Source organism: Elephas maximus, chromosome 21 (genome assembly GCF_024166365.1).
Source record: "Elephas maximus indicus isolate mEleMax1 chromosome 21, mEleMax1 primary haplotype, whole genome shotgun sequence".
Lineage (NCBI taxonomy): Eukaryota > Metazoa > Chordata > Mammalia > Proboscidea > Elephantidae > Elephas > Elephas maximus.
Genome location: NC_064839.1, coordinates 65,451,996 through 65,465,829, shown reverse-complemented (window position 1 = coordinate 65,465,829; position 13,834 = coordinate 65,451,996). Strand labels below are relative to the sequence as shown.

The window sequence follows — 13,834 nt, the reverse complement described above, 5'->3', positions numbered from 1 at the left end:
ATGTCTCTGGTAAGATTTATTCCTAAGTATTTTATCTTCTTGGGGGCTACTGTGAATGGTATTGATTTTGTGATTTCCTCTTTGATGTTCTTTTTGTTGGTGTAGAGGAATCCAACTGATTTTTGTATGTTTATCTTGTATCCTGACGTTCTGCTGAACTCTTCTATTACCTTCAGTAGTTTTCTTGAGGATTCCTTAGGTTTTTCTGTGTATAAGATCAAGTCATCTGCAAATAGAGATACTTTTACTTCTTCCTTACCAATCTGGATGCCCTTTATTTCTTTATCCAGCCTAATTGCTCTGGCTAGGACCTCCAGCACAATGTTGAATAAGAGTGGTGATAAACGCATCCTTGTCTAGTTCCCGTTCTCAAGGGAAATGCTTTCAGACTCTCTCCATTTAGGATGATGTTGGCTGTTGGCTTTGTATAAGTGCCCTTTATACAATCGTCACATTTTTAAAAGTTAATTTAATGTTGGCAATTTTTTTTTAAATGGAAATACTGTTACAGTATTCCTGATTATAAAAACAAACTTTTTTTTTCAAAATAATGAAGAGACAAACAGGGAATTGGTAAATGGAACAGAAATGCAGAAATAGATACAAGTACAAATGGTAGTCTTAATATATGATAAAGCTTACATTTAATTAATGGTCCTGGCATAATTGGCTTTCCTGCAGAAGAACAGAAAGCTAATCTCCCTATTTAATCTTATACAAAAGTATATTTCAAATACATTAAATATATTTAACGAAAAAATATAAAAACATTTAGGTTATCTGGTTAACTTGGGCCTGAAGGAGTATCTGCAAGGCTAGAAACCTAAATGACAAAGGAAATACCACATAAAAATTTACAATTTTCTGTATGGCCAAAGACATCATAAAACAAGTCAAAATTTGAGTCAGAAACTGGCAGAAAACATTTGTCCCACAATATGACAAAGGATTAAGTTTTGTATCTTACAAATAATTCCTATAAATTGATTTAAAAAAAAAAAAAGGCAAAGCATATGAAAGGCAGGCAAGTCACAGTGGAGGACATTCAAATGACTAATGTGAAAAGTGCAACAGCAGATTGACAAAATTAAGAGAAAAACTTTTAGTGTAGTGGAAACAGGTACTTTTTGTATAAAGCTGCTGATAGTGTGAATTTTATTATGAAAAGCAATTCAGTGGGTAGTAGATAGACTCCAAAGATGGCTATCATGATTCCTCCCCTCTCCATGAATCTTGCTTGGCCTTGTGACTTGTTTTGACCAAGAATGTGGCAGAAGTGATACCTATTCTGGGCCTACCCTTTGAAAATGGAAATATTGTTACAGTATTCCTGACGGCTTCTACTTCTTCTCTATTCAAAGCCAGCTGCATGTAAAGGATATGACTACGATGTTGTGATCAAGCCCAAGATGGTAATATGGAGAGAGAAACGTCATATGGCGAAGCACCAAGACACTAGATACGTGAGTGAAGCTTCTTGGATCATCCAGTCCAGTACGGTTGCTAGCTGAATAAAGCTAGGTGAGTGATCCCAGCCAATGCCGTATGGAGCAAAAGAACCACCCAACAGAACCCTGCCTGATTTCCTAACCACAAAATTATAAGAAATAATCATTGTTGTTTTAGGTCACTAAGTTTTAGGGTGGTTTGTCACATACAATACATAACTAAAGTAGGGTTATCTATTAAAGTGAAAAAGAAAAACAAAAACAAAAAACCTCATGACCCAGCAAACCCACTTTTAGGAACCTATCTTTCAGAAATAACACCAACTGGGAACGTTCGCTATGTCTTTTGGAGGGACGGGGTATGGTTGAATAGATTTGGGTACATCCACACCATGGAACATTAATATCATTTGGAACAATTAGTTGATCCCTGGATAGATTTTCATAATATATTATTAAATTTAAAAGTCCAGTTTGTAAAATAATGTATGTTCTATAATCCCATTAAAAAATTAAGAGTAATATATATGAATAGAGGCTTAGTTATGATTTTATGCACTTAGAGAAAAATGTAGATGGATATTCATGAAACTGTTAACACTGGGTTTCACGGAGGAGTTGAGTGCCAGGTTGAGTTCAGAGAACAAAAACTCTAGGCCTTATCTTTGTACACCTATGCTACTGTTTTGCTGCAGGGAACAAAGACTAGCATAGTTGTTTAAAAGAAAAATGCAATACATTTTTTAAAGGGAAAGAATGAAAGATATAGAAAACCATTCCTGTTAAAGGAAAAGTATGGAAGTATATAAGCCAGAAAATGAAAGCATCAATTAATCCTCTTAACCCAGGTTAGAGTGACCTGCTTTGTATATTCAACAATACATCAAAGGCACCTGTGTCAACAAAATAGGTCCCCATCACCCTTTGAAATGGTTCCAGATTATTCCACTGTTTGGAAAGGCTGTAATTTCTTTAATTGACTTCTTATTGTTAGACATTCACATTGTAATTTTTCTGGCTATAAACAACAATGGTTATCCTTGTATACACATCTTTTATCAGTTGTTCTAAAACTCAAATTACTGAGTCAAAGCATACGCATGTCTTCTAGAAAGGCTGTAGCAGTTTCTATACTCGTTAACAGTTACAACAGGCACCTAAAGAATTATCTAAGGAGGTTTCTGACTAGTTCTTTATGCAAGCAGCAAAAAAGAATTTGCTCAGATTAGCAATTGGGAATGTTTTCATGCTGCTTCGCTTACAGAGGGAAGTGGGTAGAGCTAGAATTATTGTGCACACAGCAGAATTCCTATTGACTAACTGGGGGTGGGAAAGGTCACAGAAGGTTAGCCCAGAAGTTAGACGAATGAGGAAAACAGACCTTGTGTAGCAGCATGGAGACCGAAGAGGACATAAACCAAGGCAGATTTTCTCCAGCTTGCCAGGTTGGATAACTTGCAGTGCCATCTTCTGGCAAAAAAAAAAAAAAAAAAAGCCAAGTCTTTCAATTTGCATGCTAAATCAAAGACCTAGACACAAGAACCCAAGGATGACCTCGGGTGTGTAGAGTGTTGAGGAAAGGAGGTGGGGGAGAAGGGGTGGATTTTTTTGAAGCAAAAATCTGAATCATTTCACCTCTGAGGTCTCCGGCACAATCTGTGGTCTTTCCAACGTGGCTGTATACAACACACGGACAACTTGTACAATACAGAGTGCAACAACTAAAGTAGCATACAAAGCCGTTGCCATCCTTCGGCTTGACACCTGGATTCCCTCGGAGTGCCTCGGAGTTACTCCGTGTAAGGCAACCTAGCTGTAGGGCTACTCGGGACAACACCCGACTTGATCCCTTGTTACAGCTTCAGGGGAATCTGGTCCTATCTCCGGAGAACTTGCAGTGAAGAAAGGTGCTTAGAATACTATACACTGCCAAGCGGTTCAACATACAGGCAGGTAATTTATATGTACACACACTAGATGTCAAAGCGTAGGAAACAACATTACGCCTTTCAACTTTTTAAAATTTCAAGGTTTAAGAATACTCCCTTGCTTTGATCATCCAAACTATACTAGAAAAAAAAAAAAAACTAGCTTTTTAGGCAAAATTATTTTTTAAAAATGTGGCACCCTAAGTTGTATACTATTAAGTACTTTTTTTTTGCTTGATAAAATTCCTTTGAGTAGTGTGTGTGGGACAATTTTATGATACGCTGTATTCCAAGTTAGCTTCTATTTGGGAGCTTTCGCCCTTATCTCTATCTTACTTCTTCCATCTTTACACTCCTACTTTTCCACCTTCTTCCACATTTACTTTCCTTCCCTGGTGGCTTCTCAGGTCAGCAGAGCCCTGACAACGTCTCGCACGGACTCCGCCGGCTTCCGCCCCGCCCCGCCCCGAGGCCCCGCCCCGTTCCCAGAGGCTCCGCCCCGTTCACGGGAGGCTCCGCCCCGCCTCGCCGCTCGCTCCGGGCCACTCCACAGACACGCCCCCTTCGTGCGTAGACGTCACACGCCGGCGCCAGTGACGTACTGACCGCTCCCCCTGCCTCCCGGCACCAGGGTTCTGTTGCGCTGGCGTGCGGAGTGCCCCGCTCGGAGTCCCAAGCACTTTCCCCGCGTTGGTCCTCCGCGTAGCCGGGAGTGTAGAGCCGGCGTTGCGAGGCCGCAGGACGCCGCAGGCAGGTAGCCTCCCCGGACCAAACGCTGCCCTCCCTCCCACTCCGCTGAGGCCGCTAGCAACCACCTCTGAAGTTGGAGATGCGGTAACGGAGTCACTCCCCCCGCTGCCGCCTCCCGTTTCCAAGGGGCTCCGAAACCAGTTTGTTTTATCGGGATAGTGTGGAGCTGCCTCACAGGGCGTTGCCCGAGGCGGGACGTAGTCAAGCCCGAGGTGTCAGCCAAAGGGTGGTGTCAGCTGTGGGACTCTCCCAGTCCCCCCTTTCTGGGCTGTGAGCTGCTGCTGGGTAGATCCCTTTCAGGATGTCATTTTCAAAATGCGGGATGATACCTCTGCCTTAGTAGGTCCTTTGAGAAGACTGCTACACCTAGACTAATGCTTATCGATCATCACCGTTATTCCTACTAAAGCCCTGTGTCATTGAGGTGAGTTGCACTTGGGGGAAGCAATGGCATGCAGAATAGTGAAATGATAATGAAAATGAGAAGAAAGACCGTGCTTAGACTTGCTTACATAGAGATGGAACGGAGTGTTTACATAGGAAACACTTTCATGTCATTACAATTTAATTCTCTAAGGAAAAGTATGTATTTAAAAGCAATCATTTGACATTATTTAAGAAGCCGTACTGATAATGAAATTAAAATAATAATAGAAATTTTGCTATGGATAAGGTATCATTTAAATTGCTTAAATGCTGGTTGACTCTGATCTTAAAGTAGTGGTCTCTGATTTTAATTAGGAGTGGGAAAAAATGAGGTAGCAAGTAACATGTTACTCTAAAATCTTACATTTCAGTTTTCATGGTTTGACACAATTTCCGTATGTAAGACATTAAAAGTTCTACTACTTTCAGTATGTATCATAACTCATTTCTTATTTCTTTTTGCTTATAGGCCTGTTTTTTATTCTCGAATGTAAAATTTGTCTCCAGAAGCAGAATTTTTTATTGCCTTGGTAAGTTACATTAGAAATGTTTGTGAAGGATTAAAAGTAATGTTCGGTATAAGTTAATATGTTATATCGCGCAGCACTGTTGTAGAGATGATGGAGAGGAGCCAAATGTAGAGAGAAATAGCCTTCTGTTTCCAGTATGGATTTGTCTGTCTGCAGATCTGTTTCATTTAAAATTGCCCGTTGTTCTAGGTGAAATGTAAGGAGCCTGTTTTGTGGGAAAACAGGTTTTTTTTATACAGTAAGTGTCACCGTTTGGAGTTTAGTAAAGATCATGAAACTTGGCTTCAGGAGTTCTTTTGAGGTCAAGTTAATAATACGTCGACATTGTATTCCAAGTGTATTTTACTCTTTCTCATCTTCTGTCTTCTGATCTAAGTAGTGAACATGACACCTTCTCCTGAATATACATTTTTTATTTACGTGTCGGTAGTTTCCACTACAGAAGCTGTTAATTGTTGTCCGAATGAACTTAGAAAGAGGAAAAAACAAATAGTTTCAAAAAAGTCTAATAGCATCCCATTTTTGCTTTCTATGTTTTTCCATAATAAGTAATGATTACACCTCAGTATAAAGAAAACAAAAACCCTCACGACTGGACCAATAAGCAACATCATGACAAACGGAGAAAAGATTGAAGTTGTCAAGGATTTCATTTTACTTTGGGTCTGCTGTCAACACCCATGGAAGCAGCAGTCAGGAAATCAAATGTATTGCATTGGGCAGATGTGCTGCAAAAGACCTCTTTGAAGTGTTCAAAATCGGAGATACCACTTTGAGGACTAAGGTGCACCCAACCCAAGCGATTGGTATTTTTAGTCACCTCATATGCATGTGAAAGTTGGACAATGAATAAGGAAGAATGAAGAAGAATTGATGCATTTGAATTATAGTGTTCATGAAGAATATTGAATATACTGTGGACTGCCAGAAGAACAAAACTAATCTGTCTTGGAAGAAGTACAGCCAGAATGATCCTTAGAAGTGAGGATGGTGAGACTTCGTCTCATGTACTTCGGACGTGTTTTCGGGAGAGACCAGTCCCTGGAGAAGGATGTCATGCTTTGTAAAGTAGAAGGTCAGTGAAAAAGAGAAAGACCCTCAACAAGATGGATTGACACAGTGGCTGCAAATTGGGTTCAAACATAGCAACAATTGTGACGATGGTATAGGACTGGGCATTGTTTCGTTCTGTTGTACATAGCATCACTAGGAGTCAGAATTGCCTGGATGGCACCTAACAACAACAACGATAAGATGTAATGCAGCAACTTTCCTCACTGAGAGGATAAATTCACACTGTGTCACAATTTATAATGGTATTTATAGTTTAGAGAGAACTGTATGTATTGATTGTAGCTACAGATAGTACCATAAGGATTTCTTGAATCTCTTGATCTTCCTTTATCAATGTTTTTCTTCAGGACAGCCTGTCCATCAAATATGTGAAACAGCTGATGAGGGCATCATACTGTCAGATTTGTGCGGATATAGTTTTTGATTCATATAATCTGACATTTTTCATGTCTAGTACACAAAATTTTTATTATGTCAAACATTGCTTGCTTATGGCTTTAAAGAAATTCTTAGTAGAATGTGACGGAAAATGTCTTTAATTTGCCTAGGATATCTTTTCTAGACCATAGTCGACATACTTGAAAAGTAGAGTGATACCGTGTAGAAAAGCCTTGAATGTCAAGGTGAAGAGTTTGGAAATGAACTGTTCAAGAATTTTAACCAAATTAATTTAGCTAGGGTTCTCTCTACTTCTTTCTATCAGTATTTATTACTCTTTTTGACATTTATTTTGTTGTTTTCAATAGATAATACATTCATATGGTTCAATATTGAGAAGGTACAAAAGATTGAAAAAAATCTTTGCCCCATCTACTTAATACCCTTCCCTGAAAGCAGTCAATATTACCACTTTATTGTGTATCCCTCCAGAAATGATATTTACAAGGAATTGCGTGTATGTGTATGTGTGTGAAAGCAGGTTTTTATATAGTAAGTCACTGGTAGTTTATTACCGAATCAGTTGTCATCAAGTCGATTCCCAGTCATAGAGACCCCATGTGTATCAGAGAAGAACTGTACTCCATAGTGTTTTCAGTGGCAGATTTTTCGGAAGTAGGTATCAGGCCTTTCTTTGGAGATGTCTCTGGGTAGGCTTAACTGAGTGCGTTAACTGTTTATGCCGCCCAGGGACTCCATTTAGTAGCGTACATACATATACATACGTGAATATATGTAAAAAATTAAGCATTTTTTCCATTAATACATAAATGGTGGTATGCCATATTTATTATTCTGGTCTTTTTTTTTTTTTAATCATCCAACACTATGTCTTAGAAATTAATCCGTATCAGTATAAAAATTTCCTCTTTTCTCTTGTTTATGAACATATAAGTTTTGTTGTTGCAGTATTGTAGAGGATAGCCTTGTTCAAGAATAGTTTTTATACATTTGAAAGTATTTATTGGATAAATTCTTAGAAATGGAATTGATGTATCAGAGTGTATATACATTTATAATTTTGGTGGTGGTGTTAGGTGCTATCAAGTTGATTCTGACTCATGGCAATGGTACCAAATTATTTTCCATGGCATTTGTACAATGTTATATTTCCGCCATATTTTAACCAGGGCCCGCCAACTCCAGTATGACCTTATATTAACTAATTACATCTACAAAGACTCTATTTTCAAATGAAGTCACGTTTACAAGTACTGGGAGTTAAAACATCAACATATCTTTCTAGCGGACACACGTCAACCCATAAAAGCCCTTTACTGATAACTCCACATCTGAGGCATTTGAATCTTTTTCTGTTGAGGTTTTTCTTTTGGATTTTGGTGGTTCCTGTTTTTTTTTTTGTTGTTGTTGTTGTTTGGTTTTTAACATGCCTTGTAATTTTTGATTGGATGCTACACATTGTGAATTAAAAGTCATAGAGACTCAAATGTCTGTCTTCCAAAAATGGTTAAGTTTTGTTCTGTTAGTCTGATGGAGTACAAGTGGATAGCTTTGATCCCGTCAACGGTTGGTTTTAGGCTTTGTTAGGGCTAGTCTGTCTCAGTCTTGCCTTGTGTATGTACAGCTTAGAAATGGGCTAATTGACAGGAGTGGAATTTATATGTTGACTTTTGGACTCTTTCTATTCTGTTTCCTCTTTTCCGGGATATTGTCAACCCTGAGCGCTGACCTCTCTCTCCTCAGCCCGGTAAGACCGCTACTTTCTGCTTGAGTTCCATTTTGCTGTTCCGCAGTTTGGAAAATGTGTTCAGGAAAAAAGCTAGAGTGAATGTGGAACTCAATGTTTTCTCTCCTTTCAATAATTATAGCCCCTCCACTCCTGTTTTTTTTATTTTTTATTTTTTAATTTTTTCAGTTTTTGTAATTGTTTTTGGAGGTCCATTGGTCTCATATGAGCTACACCATTGTGGTTGAAATGGAGAATCCCACCATTTGTTATATAGATTTTCACTTAATTTCCCAGGTATCATATAGAATTCCCATCTCACCTCGTGTCCCCAGTCTAGAGGCTTCTCTAGTCTTCTAAGATGGAAGAGGGATGGTCACGTGACTAGGAGGAGTAGATAAAGCAAACTATGGGTTTAACTTCTTCTTACACAGATTTTCAACCAATTCTCCTGTTTTTAGCCTGAATATTATTTCCACTTTCGGCAGCACCTAGTGCTCCCGATTATTGAACAATTTTGCCATGAAAATTGACTTTTTTTTTCCCCCTACTGCTGACCTAGGCTACAGCTTTCTCTAGTCTTCTAAGCCAGTTGCTGCTCATTCTTGTGTTTGCCATCTTCCACAATTTTGCTGCTGTTGCCCCTCTTTAAAGTTATATTAGATTTGGAGAGAGAGTGCAGTTAAATATGTGTGTTAAATCTGCTATGTTTAACTGTAAGTTGTAGGTTATTTTTTTTAGTTTTTAAAGAATTAGGCTAAATATCAAAATTCTTTCCAAATTCTTTTGATTTTTCTGATGAAAAGACTTTGGCTGCATTTCTGTTATTCTCACTTTCTGTGGCAATTGTAGAACTCTAAATGGTGCTGAAGTTTCTTATTTTCTGATCTCCTTAATTTTTTACTTCCTTCTGTTTGAGCCATAGACTATTAAGAGTTGGTAGGGGTCTTAAGATATCATTATGTTTAACTCTTCAGTGTTTTCAGAAGAAGAAATTGAAGCCCAGAGATATCAGGAGGTTTACTTTTTGTCACACAGCTGGTCTCTTCTCCTGATTCTCAATCCATTGCTTTCTTTGTTATATTACATAACTCTTTGCAAAGCCCAAGTATCAAAAACATCTTTGATTTTATGTTTGAGTACCTTCAACATCAGGTATGTGTTATAGAGATGAAATTAATATAATTGTTAGAGACTTTAAGAATACTGTGGAGTGTGTCAAGTTGGTATTGTGATTTTCATTTGATGTTGGAAGCTGAAGCATAGAAAAGGCAAAAATTTATTTATAACGAGTTTATTATCATAATGAGATACTTATGTTCGTTCAGTTACATATTACAGTGATTTTGGATATGTAAACCTGTAGTACATTTTGCTATTATATTTTATTTGGCTTAAGAAAATCTAAGATACAGCTCAGTTGAGAAGTCTCACAACTAGGAAGTAAGTAGCTCTGTTAAATATGTTGTGAGACACTGAAACTAATCCATCTTTTCATATTTTCCATTCACTTCTTCTAGTGTATATTGACTCTACAGAAAAGGCAGGATTGTCAGTTTTTCTGAAACTCACCCATCCCGTGTCTTTCATTGTTCAAAAAGATGTCTGCAGTTGTCATAGCTTGATGGCATTTAGACTCATCTTTCTTAGCCAACGGGCAGGTGTTCACCTACTTTACCGAGTTAGAACAACAGTGCTCAGTGATGTGGTAGGCAGTAGAATGAGTACTCTTGGAGCTTCCATTTTGTTAGAGTAGTTTCTAGAACGGAATTGGCAACTAAATTTAGTGGCAGGGCCATATTGACTAATTTTGTTTTTCTCTCTTGGCAGAAAGTCACAAAATAATGATGATTGTGAAATAACGTCATTATGGGTTATTATATAATGTAATTACATTTATGAAATTTAGTTTTCTAAGATGATTTTATCCTAATTTTTTTTTCCTGTGTAGCATAGTAATATAATATACTGTACTTTCATGTCCTGGAGAAATCATTAAATTCTGGCTGGTGCCCAGTTAGGTAGTATGCTTATGCCAGATGACAAAACCTGGCCTTGTAAATGTGTTTGGAATGACTTTTCTCCTTTAACTCCTGACGAGTGCTATGGTAATAGTTCATTTCTTGTATTCTCTTAAAGTTACTGGGAGCATTCTCATTTCCTACAGAAATTTTGAAGTGGAAATTGGTTATAATATTTTCCATGTGAGGAAAACTCTTTCCAAAAATATTTTATAAGGCACCATAATCTCCAGATCTCATTATCCAGTCATTACCCCAACCCAGGCTGGGCTTTGGCCTTCCTTCTTTCAGGCCTGGAATTTGAATTTTTTTTTTTTTTATTGTGCTTTAAGTGAAAGTTTACAGATCAAGTTAGTTTCACATACAAAAATTTATACATACATTGTTATGTGACCCCAGTTGCTGTCTCTATAATATGTCAGCATACACCATCTTCCCACCCTGCATTTCCTGGTCCATTCAACCACCTCCTGTCCTCCTTTCTGCTGTCTCATCTCACCTCCAGACAGGAGCTGCCCAGAATTTGAATTTTGTCATTTAAGGAAATTACATTCTTTTTTAGAGGCAACGTCTTCATAAATTAAGTATTGATGGGTGAAATGAAAAATAGATTTATTAATTTACAATGAGAAATATGGTAAACTGTCACAGGAATTTTAATATATAGTCTTTACGACAAACCCCTTTTTTCCTAGAAAAGAATCAAACATTGAAAGTCAGCTTGCTGTGAATGTAAATAGAAAACAAGGGGTTCGGTGAATTTAGTATTTACTTTAGACTAATATAGTGAATTCGTGCATCTCCACAATAAGGATTGTCTTAGTTATCTACTACTTCTGTAACAGAAATATCACAAGTGGATGGCTTTAACAAAGAGAAATTTATTTTCTCACAGTTAGTAGGCTAGAAGTCTAAAGTCAGGGCATCAGCTCCAGGAGAAGGCTTTGTCTCTGTGTTGGCTCCGGAGGAAGGTCCTTATTGTCAGTCTTCCCCTGGACTAGGAGCTTCTCTGTGCAGAGACTCTGGTCCAAAGGATGGGCTATATATATTGCTGGCGCTTCTCTTAGTGGTATGAGGTCCCCCTCTCAGCTTGCTTCCCTTTCCTTTTATCTCTTGTAAGATAAAAAGGGTGGTACAGGCCACACCCAAGGGAAACTCTCTTTACATTGGATCAGGGATGTGACCTGAGCAGGGGTGTTACATCCCACCCTAATCCTCTTCAACATTATACAATCTTGCCTCATTAACCACAGGCAGAGATTAGGATTTACAACATTTAGGAAAATTATATCAATCCCAAAATGGAGGACAGTCACACAATACTGGGAATCATAACCTAACCAAGTTGACACATATTTTGGGGGAACACAGTTTAATGAATGACGTGGGTAATCTTGCTAAGAGTCGTGACTTGCCTTTGTGATTCCTCCCTCCTTAATCTCCCTTCCCCCTTTGGTTTTTTTTAGCTTTCATTACCTAGCCTATTGTACTCTGGCTTTTCTCCTGAAATTGCTGTTGCTAAAGAGACTAATTACCTTAATTATTTTGATACTGGAAAAACATGACTATGATACCAAAGGCAGAAATACAAAGAAAAAGATTGATAAATTTGTTCACATCAAAATAAACTTTTATCTTGAAACAAAATTAAAAGGCAAATGGCATGTGTGGAAAAATACAGTATTTTTGGCAAATAAGGGCTAATACCTTTATCGCATAAGGAGCTTTTACAAAGTATTAAGAAGACTCTCCCAGTAGAAAATGGGCAAAGAACATGGGTGAGTCATTCAAAAGAGAAGAAATACAAATGTTCAGTAAATATGAAAAAAAAAAATTTCAAGGTCACTGGAAAACAAAAGAAATGGAAATCAAAATAAGACATTCTCTCCCATGAAATGTAGTAACAAGAAAAACGAATAGTGACACAGAACTCGCTATGCACCAGCACTGTTCGTAGTACATTACTTAAATTAACTAACTCAACAGTTAGGTAAGAATGTGCTATTGTTACCATTATTTTACAGATTAACAAAACCCAAAACCAAACCAAACCCGTTGCAGTCGAGTCAGTTTTGACAAAGTGAAGCACAAAGTGATGAGTAATGTGCCCAAGATCACATTACAAATAAGGCGTGCAGCCAGGATTGAAGCCCAGGGTCTTTGACTTTTAGATTTCAGTGCTCTTTAACTACTACCCTTTATTACCTGTCAGAGATTTTAATAAAGTATAAGCAGTGTTAATAAGGGTACCTAGGAGCAGGCACTTTTTTACACTACTGGTAAGAATATAGACATTTCTGTAGAACAGTTAAGCAATATGTTTGAAAAGCTTTACCAAGTGTATATGTTTTGAACTTGGAATTAATCTTAAGGAAATCCTTATAATAAGTACATTAAAAATATATGTACAGAATTTCATATGGAAGGGAAAGAAGCCCTGGATAAGTAAAGCATTACTGAAAAAGAAGAAGAAAGTGAGAGGCCTCACTCTACCTGATTTTAGAACATATTATACAGCCACAGTAGTCAAAACAGCCTGGTATTGGTACAACAACAGGCACATAGACCAATGGAACAGAATTGAGAACCCAGATATAAATCCATCCACATATGAGCAGCTGATATTTCACAAAGGCCCAGTGTCAGTTAATTGGGGAAAAGATAGTCTTTTTAACAAATAGTGCCGGCATAACTGGATATCCATTTGCAAAAAAATGAAACAGGACCCATACCTCACACCATGCACAAAAACTAACTCCAAGTGGATCAAAGACCTAAACATAAATATTAAAACGATAAAGATCATGGAAGAAAAAATAGGGACAACGTTAGGAGCCCTAATACAAGGCATAAACAGAATACAAAACATTACCAAAAATGATGAAGAGAAACCCGATAACTGGGAGCTCCTAAAAATCAAACACCTATGCTCATCTAAAGACTTCTCCAAAAGAGTAAAAAGACCACCTACAGATTGGGAGAGAATTTTCAGCTATGACATCTCCGACCAGCGCCTGATCTCTAAAATCTACATGATTCTGTTAAAACTCAACCACAAAAAGACAAACAGCCCAATCAAGAAGTGGGCAAAGGAAATGAACACACACTTCACTAAAGAAGATATTCAGGCAGCTAACGGATACATGAGAAAATGCTCTCAATCATTAGCCATTAGAGAAATGCAAATTAAAACTACGATGAGATTCCGTCTCACTCCAACAAGGCTGGCATTAATCCAAAAAACACAAAATAATAAATGTTGGAGAGGCTGCGGAGAGATTGGAACTCTCATACACTGCTGGTGGGAATGTAAAATGGTACAACCACTTTGGAAATCTATCCGGCGTTTTCTTAAAAAGTTAGAAATAGAACTACTATACAACCCAGAAATCCCACTCCTCGGAATATACCCTAGAGAAATAAGAGCCTTTACACGAACAGATATATGCACACCCATGTTTATTGCAGCTCTGTTTACAATAGCAAAAAGCTGGAAGCAACCAAGGTGTCCATCAACGGATGAATGGTTAAA

The 13,834-nt window shown here is 37.8% G+C and overlaps 1 protein-coding gene across 15 annotated transcripts in view; it reads left to right on the top strand.

The window, feature by feature from the left end:
* Window positions 1-3,979: 3,979 nt before the first annotated feature.
* The window catches only part of NEK1 (NIMA related kinase 1), a 194,023-nt gene continuing 184,168 nt past the window's right edge, over window positions 3,980-13,834 (top strand). For 14 of the 15 annotated variants that reach the window (XR_007514724.1, XR_007514722.1, XR_007514725.1 and 11 more), the window contains exons 1-2: window positions 3,980-4,550; window positions 5,022-5,082. The gene's annotated coding sequence lies outside the window, so the exon portion shown is untranslated. The other variant, XM_049864809.1, reaches the window with a different exon arrangement.